The 8,133-nt window shown below is 40.6% G+C and overlaps 1 long non-coding RNA gene across 1 annotated transcript; it reads left to right on the top strand.

Moving 5' to 3' along the window:
• Positions 1-2,573: 2,573 nt before the first annotated feature.
• Positions 2,574-3,724, top strand: LOC142244469 (uncharacterized). The gene is made up of 3 exons (XR_012724555.1): positions 2,574-2,646; positions 2,744-2,834; positions 3,641-3,724. It is a non-coding gene; the product is annotated as an uncharacterized LOC142244469 (long non-coding RNA).
• Positions 3,725-8,133: the final 4,409 nt, after the last annotated feature.

Here is an 8,133-nt window from a genome sequence, read left to right as displayed (position 1 = left end):
TGTCAGCTGTACCGGGGCTGGTTTTGTAAAATAGAGAGGATCCCTTGCTAAGTTTTAAAATTATTTAAGAGAACAATTTAAAAAAAGTCTTGGGGTCCCCCCAGTTTTTCAAAACCAGCCAAGGGACAACAAACAACTGAGGGCTGATATTATAGGGTGAGAAGGGCCATGGTTATTTGGCCCTTCCCAGCCTAAAAATAGCAGCCCGCAGCCGTCCCATCTATTAGATGTACCAATACTGGGGCTGTACTTGGCTCTTCCTGCTGCCCTGGTAAGGTGGCAAATGGGGTAATATATGGCGTTGATGCCTGCTGTGAATTAACAACTGAAAACAAGCCCTGGTATTAGTAATGGATGAGCGTCTAGCAGACTAATCCAGTAGTTGTAAATATGTAAATAGAAAAAAAAATATTTGAAAAAACACTCCCTGATTAGAGCCTTTGTAGATCTCTGATCCATCCACACCTGTTAACCCCTTAGATCGCGCTGTCAAACTCTAATAGCACAATCTAATGCACTCACAAAGGGATTGTGCTGTTCCCTGCTGCAATCAGCGACCCCATGACGTGATCAAGGGGCGCCAATAAGTTGTCATGACAGACAGGGGTCAGATGATGATCACTATTGCTGTAATGACTCCAAAACACTAATGCATAACAATCCATTTTTTTTTGCATGCAAGAAATATCATGGATGTCTGAATGAGACTCAAATGCCATTGACAGAGATAATCTGTAGGCTAAAAATTACGTCTACGCTTCTTTCAGATAGTATGCCAGGAGTAAAATATGATAAGTAAAACACTGCTGCTCACCTGAACAGAAATTGAGTAAAGAAGCATGGAATGCATTTGACAAGGATCTTGCAACTGAACTTGATCTGTGGGAAACGGATATTAAACAAAAAAAGATGAGTAAGTACCAACGTGATCTGGCAGATTATCAGAATGGTACGGTCTTTAGATGGTATCATCAAAAACGTAATTTTACAAGATCAATATCCAGGTCAACAATACCTTCTACTTCCGGATCTGTATCCTCTAATGAAGGAAATGTAGCCCCCAAGATGGGTGAACGGAGGATTGATGAAGAATATCCAACTAGGGGAGGAGTGACCACTCGGAATTCTGCCAAGAGGCGACAGAAACAGAATAATTGGAGAAGGGAGGATTACCATCAGAAAGACAAATTGAAGGTAATCAATTTAACGAATAAAATATTAACACATGAACAGACGCAAGTTTTGGAGCTGGGTTTGTCCTTTGCTCCAGTGGCAAACTTTGATTTGTTCACTGGAATCAAGGACATACAACTTTTTGGCAGGAAATTAATGTACAAGAAGTATTTTGCTAGGTAGAACACTGACATGCTGTCTGAATTTTCTAGGGAAGAACAGGAGGCTATAGAGATTCTTGAGTCACTGTTAGCTGAACAGGAATCGGGCCAGATAGAGAATTTCCCCTCATTTATTAAGAAAAAATCGGATGCCTTTCCCCCTTTGTCCGCTTGTCCGGCAATTGACATGTTTGTTAAAATGGTAGTTCAGGAATTTAGGAGGTTGCCGTCTAGGCGCTCACATGACAACTTGAACAAAAAACAGAGAATTGCGTTAAATGAACTGAGACAGATGAAGGACGTTGTCATAAAGCAGGCGGACAAAGGGGGAAATATAGTGATCTGGTCCACTGAGGCCTATGAGAGGGAAGCTTTTAAACAGCTAAATAATAAATTGTGTTACAGTCGAATGGATACAAATCCTACCTATAAATTTCAGAAGGAATTACAGGAGATTATACTAACAGCTGTTGATAATAATGTCATTCCTAAATCTGTGGCAGAAGGCCTTCTATCAGAACTACCGGTCACTCCCACTATTTATTTCCTTCCCAAGATTCACAAAGACCCCCTACAACCACCTGGGAGACCGATAGTGTCAGGCAATAGAAGCTTATGTGAGCCTGTTTGCCAGTTCCTGGACCATTACCTTAAGCCATTTGTCAGCACGTTGCCATCGCATATCCGGGACTCAACTGAGTTTCTCAATAGGATATATGATATCAGGATGGGTGAAAATATGCTGATGGTAACGGCTGACGTACAGTCATTATATACTTCAATAGCACATGAGGCAGGTATCTCGGCAGTTGAATTCTATTTGAGATCCTCTAACATGGACAACCAAATGGTGGACCTCCTTTTGCAATTACTCAGATTTGTTTTAACACACAACTATTTTTTGTTTAAGGACCGCTACTACCTCCAGGAGAGGGGTACTGCAATGGGGGCGTCTTGTGCGCCCTCATTTGCAAACCTTTTCCTGGGTTGGTGGGAGCGGTCCATTCAATTTTCATCTGAATTTTCTGGTACAGTTCATCTATGGCTAAGGTTTATAGATGATGTATTTTTCATATGGGAGGGGGGGTCCACCATTTGGAGAGGTTCATGGAAAACCTAAATAACAATGAGGATAACATCAAATTTACTTATGTTTTTAGTAATAGAAGTATCGACTATCTTGATGTCAGGATCACCAAGGATGATAATGGGAATTTAACAACTGATATTCACCGCAAAGAAACCGCTGTTAATGCACTGTTGAGTGCAAAATCTTCTCACCCAGCACAAACGATTAGGGCCATTCCAACAGGTCAGTTTATGAGGGCGAAACGTATATGCTCCTCAAATTAACTGTTTGAAGTACAAGCATCTGATCTAAAAAAACGTTTTCATTCTCGTCACTATAGAACGGAAGTAATAGAGGATGGATACTTACGGGCACAAAAAAGCACGAGAGAGCAACTTTTGAGACCAACGCAGAGAGGGCAGGACAACAAGGTGAGATATATAACTCCTTACCATGCTCAATGGCGGGAAATGTCAACCATCTTGGAGAAGTACTGGCCTATTTTGTTGTCCGATGGTGATCTGGCTACAGTACTGACCCCCAGACCAGCTATTACACCGAAGCGCTCTAAAACAATCAGGGACCTAATAGTGCGAAGCCACTACATACCATCTCCTCAAAAATATTTTCTTGGGGTTGATAGAGGCCCCAGATGGGGTTGTTATTCATGTGGGGATTGTAGTGCTTGTACGCAGGTGGAGAGAAGTTTTGAATTTTATGATTCCTCAAGAACAAAGACATACAAAATATTACACTTCATAAATTGTCGGTCCTCGGGCATTGTTTATTGGGCAGTTTGCCCTTGTGGCTTGATATACGTCGGTTTGACGTCAAGGGAATTTAGGACTAGGATCTTGGAGCACATTCGGGATATTAAGAGCGCTGCCAAGCTGAAGAAAGATGAAGATATTGACATGTTGAAGAATATCCCAAAACATTTCAGAGAAAAGCATAACTGCAACTGGAGATTGTTAAAATTTAGGGGAATTGATAAAGTTCATCTTGGAGTAAGAGGGGGTGATCTTAAAAACAACTTGGCCCAGAAGGAAATCCGCTGGATTACCATCCTAGATACTATCAAACCTAAAGGGCTCAATGATATGGTGAGCTTCAGGCCCTTTTTGAAATATAGGTAGTTCACGACTTTGTGGATGTTTGGCCAATACTGTACTGCATACCTCAGCCCGAGTGTTTTAATCTCTGTTTTTAATTTGTTTTAAATTTTGTATCTTTGTAGAATTTAATCACTGGTTCCCAACTTACAACAATCCGAATTTGCTGTTTTGGATCAAATCTGGAGGGCCTGGAGAGCGAATAATAGACTGAGATTCACAATAATGAAACATACTTATGTTATGGCTGTTATGTATTAAGTGCTGTCTAAAACACAGTAAGATCCTGTATATTAAGATATACTACGAGCGCTTGCCCTGTTATTTGCCCATACTTAAAATGGCATCTGGATCCTCTGTGCTCAGCGAGCGCGCGCGCGTTGTCCAGGTCACGGCCCCCTTCTGTTTCGTGCCCGGCGTCCAATGGTTGTCCGGTCCCACGCGCATGCGCGGGATGGACTTCCTGGACGCCGGCCGCGTCAGGGAATGCGGAAGTGACTGGACGGCGCGCGCCATTACTGCTGCAAGCACATTAGGAACAAGGTATTTATGGAACCGGCTTTCAGTGCCCCTGCACCTCCGGACGAAGCTCCGGCGAAACGCGTTGGGGTGCGGGGCAGTGCGACCTGAGACCTGGCATATCGACCCGAGGTGGCTTTTCGAGGGGTTAAACTCCCCATATTGTAACTATGAGCAGTTATTATGACTAGACCGGGAGGCTTGGCACAAATGTTAATATTTTTGTGCAGGGATATATGATCCTTTCACCCTGCTGTTTTTCTATGCCACGCTGGCTAACATTCACAATGAGCATGGTGTTCAGTATGAATTTGTACCATGGTTTAGCCCATTGAAGATTTACCTCTGAATAATGGGAAATGTGCAATACTTTTATAATCGCTACACGTGTACTATAGCTAAGCGCTGTATCCAAAGCAATTTTTTTGTATATGTGTTATGTTGCATATGGTGGGATATGTGCAATATGATTGAGGTGCAATAATATGAAATATGTCATCTGACTAATAGCACTATAAATAAGCACTTTAATCTAGGGTTACATATCCCTGGGTGCCGCTATATGTACATATATTTATATGGGAAATGTGCAATATCTTTATACTAGCTACACGCATACTATAGCTAAGCGCTGTATCCAAATTAATGCTTTTTTGTATGTTATATTGCACAGAGTATGATATGTACAATATGATTGAGGTGCAATAATATGAAATATGTCATTTGACTAATAGCACTATAAATAAGCACTTTAATCTGGGGTTACACATCCCTGGGTACCGCTATATGTACATATATTTATTGCCTTGTGAATGCTGCATATAAGATCATTATACGAATCGTTCTGATTATTGCCTGTTGCTTGGGTCGCACTGTCCTGTTTTTTCTGTTTACCCAAACGTATGGTGTTTTTATGCTGCACTTTTTGCACTCTGTGTATCCAAAAAATATAAAAAACAAAAAAATACAAAAATAATAAAATTGATATTGAATCCACTTGGAAAATATTTTTTGAATATTTCTTTGAGTATATATACTATGAGTTTATTGTAGGATTAGTTTGTGCTAATGGTAGGCACAACTATACGTGAAAGCCAAATTAGCCCAGCTCCATCTCAATGATTCTGGTGGTAATGCTATACTCTCTTATCGCAGACTTCAGAGATAGACAGTGACAATAAAGTGGCTGAACAGCAGCGTCTTAGAGGCAGACGCTGGCTGTAAACCACAACCAGCGTCTGCCATGTATGTGTTATGAATGTAAACCCTCTCATACACGAGTAATGGAAAAAGAGATGACCTACTACAGAGAGATGACACACCTGCACCTAATTGGTCCCTGTAAAGACTAGAAAGATCACAGTTGCACAACTCAAAACATCACCTCAGACCTGATTCTCAAAAAGACCAATGAGGGGTTTCTTGTTACTTCCTGAAGGACCAGATGGAAGGCCACAACACACTGCCAACAAGTGGAAAGTAGGGTGTGCAGGAACATACAAAAACTCAGAGTGTGAAAACTAAAAACACGTTCATATAAGTTAGAGAGGGAAAGCTAAAGAGAGCTACAAATTACCGGAACATGTAAGACCTCCCAGAAACCTAAAATAGATGAAAGGAAAAGGTGTTGGGAAGAAAAACAAACCTACTCACTGCAGGAATTACACTTATGTTTACCAAATAAGGTAAACCTCTTCGCTGAAGGGCTGGGACTCCTAAGCTCACCTAGAAGCATAGCCAGTAAGGAAGTGCAGTGAAAGCTGAACTGTCACACGGTGTCTGGCTCAAAACTCGCTAAGTGTCAGGACTACTTTTGATGCTTAGCTCTGTGGAATATGTTGGCACTATATAAATAAAAATTATTATTATTGTTATGCTATTCACACAGCAGAGTCAGACACCCCACACAATGCTGCTTTTGAGTTGCACAGACAGGCTTAGGAGTCGACCATCTGTGCTCGTGTTAGTAATTGGGCTTGCAAGAGTTAATTTCTGCTAGCCTGTGGATGACTTCTTGAGTATCATAGTGCAGGAGACCGATCAAAGTCACCTCTGACCTTTCTATGATGGTGGAGCCTGGTCTCCCATGCCGATGATAGCTTTATGCGATCCCGAGTCTTTGTGTTTTGATATCCAGTTCCTGTTGAACTTCTGTGTGCTGTTTGATATGTTGTGGAAATATTTTTGTTGTCTGATTATTTCCTCCCTTCCGTTTCCTCCTTATCATGTATTGTCTATACCTCTGTGAGTGATTGCTGTGAGTTTGAGTTTTGATTTTCCCCCGTCTGTGTATTTGTGTGGGATTAATCATTCCTGTCCTGGCCCTCTCTTTGGTGGAGGGGGACCATTAGACCAGGGATGTTCAGGAACTAGGGTAAGGAAGGCGTCTATGTGTCATAGCCTCTTCCAGGGACTGCCGGCAAAGAATGTAGACCATCATATAATTAATCTAATCCAGAACTGACTCAGAAGAGTGGGCTATTCCATGAGGTCTCACTGCCCAGCGCTTAAACTCTGACTAGTAGCCTTCAGCTCTACGGGCTTCCTGAACCAACATACAGATCTTGGATTCCGCCACAGTGATTTTTTCAGGGTCGTCATAAATGAAGCCAAGAGCCAAAAAAAATGCCTCAACACAGGACAACACTGGGAAATCCTCAGTCAAAGAAAATGCGCAAGCTTGTGGATCCCCGTAGAGCAACAACAGAACAATGCCCACTTTCTGACTCTTGGAACCACAGGAATTAGGACATAGGCGAAAATATAATTTACATGATGCAAAAAAGATTGAGAACTTACTTCTGTCCCCATTGAAGTAATCGAGCAACTTTACCTTGGGTTCAACTTTGATAGTCTGTTAGCCTAAGACATTTGGAGTAGCGAGTAAAAGAAAATGAGAAGACCTACTACCAAAGCGACTCACTGCATGAATTAAACTGGTGTTTACCTGATAACTGGGTTTACCTGATAAAGTCAAGCTCTTAACTGAAGAGCTGGACCTCTTAAAGACAAGTCAACACTGGGCAGCAATATATACTTTTTCATTGTTCTAGTTTTTTATAGTCTATACTTTTTCATTGTTATAGTTTTTTATAGTCAGAAATGTGTTATGATTGTCTTTGGGCAATAAAGTATTACTTCAAAGCTTGAGGAAAGCTTCTATTCTAGTCCAAATTTAATAAGGTGCCCCACAGAACGAGCACAAGGGCAATAGTTTCGACCGACAGGGAGTCCAACGTACCATCGTAAAACAGGTGGATCGGTTTATGATAGTGGTTAAAGATAACTTTATTGATTAAATGGCAGTTCCCCTCCAAGGCAAAATTTTACATTGCACTACTTTTAAGACTGCGAGTAAATCAATAATGAGTTTGTGAAAGGTGATGATTAAGGCAGATTTTCAGCTTAATCATATTCATGAACCCAAGGGAAAACGGAAAGCTATATTAATTAAATCATCCAAACCCTCTCATTGCTTTCTAATTTTATGGTTGATATGCTCCTAAAAGCCTTACTAAGAATATACTGATTTCTTTTATAACACACAAGAAAGAATGGACTGTTATAGGTGATTGTATATTGTATTTTACAACTTTTCTGTTCCTGTCTTTTAGAGATAATATCACCTTGAAAAAGTTTTCAATAAAATAAACCATTTTCATTGTTTGTTACCAACAATATAGTTAAGTAAAAAGATCCTTTATATTAAAACACTTTATAGTTTTATGGTATTGGATTAGTTTTAAACCATTGTAGATAAATTAATTTCTGCGCTATAAATCAGCAGGACAGACTAGGTACTTACAGTGTACCAGAAATGGGCAACCTCTTGCAATTTTCATACAGAGAGGCTTCTAGAAATATATACGCTAAACAAAAAAAAAATCCAGTGTGTGTTAGTTCTGTTGTTTATTTACCAATATCTACTTTTTTGCCCCCCCCCTCCCTTTTTGGATGTGGCGGTTTCTCTTGTTTTTGACATGGTCCTCTTCCTAGATCCATTGCTATCGTGGCCTTTTTGACCAGAATTTGGTGGGGGTATTAATAAAAATATACTTTTTCTAATGCAGGTTTGTGTTCTATCCTGTACCAGGCTCTT

This window comes from Anomaloglossus baeobatrachus, chromosome 6, assembly GCF_048569485.1.
Source record: "Anomaloglossus baeobatrachus isolate aAnoBae1 chromosome 6, aAnoBae1.hap1, whole genome shotgun sequence".
In the NCBI taxonomy this organism is placed as follows: Eukaryota; Metazoa; Chordata; class Amphibia; order Anura; family Aromobatidae; genus Anomaloglossus; species Anomaloglossus baeobatrachus.
Note: the sequence above shows the minus strand (reverse complement) of the source record. Positions and strands in the feature narration are given on the sequence as shown.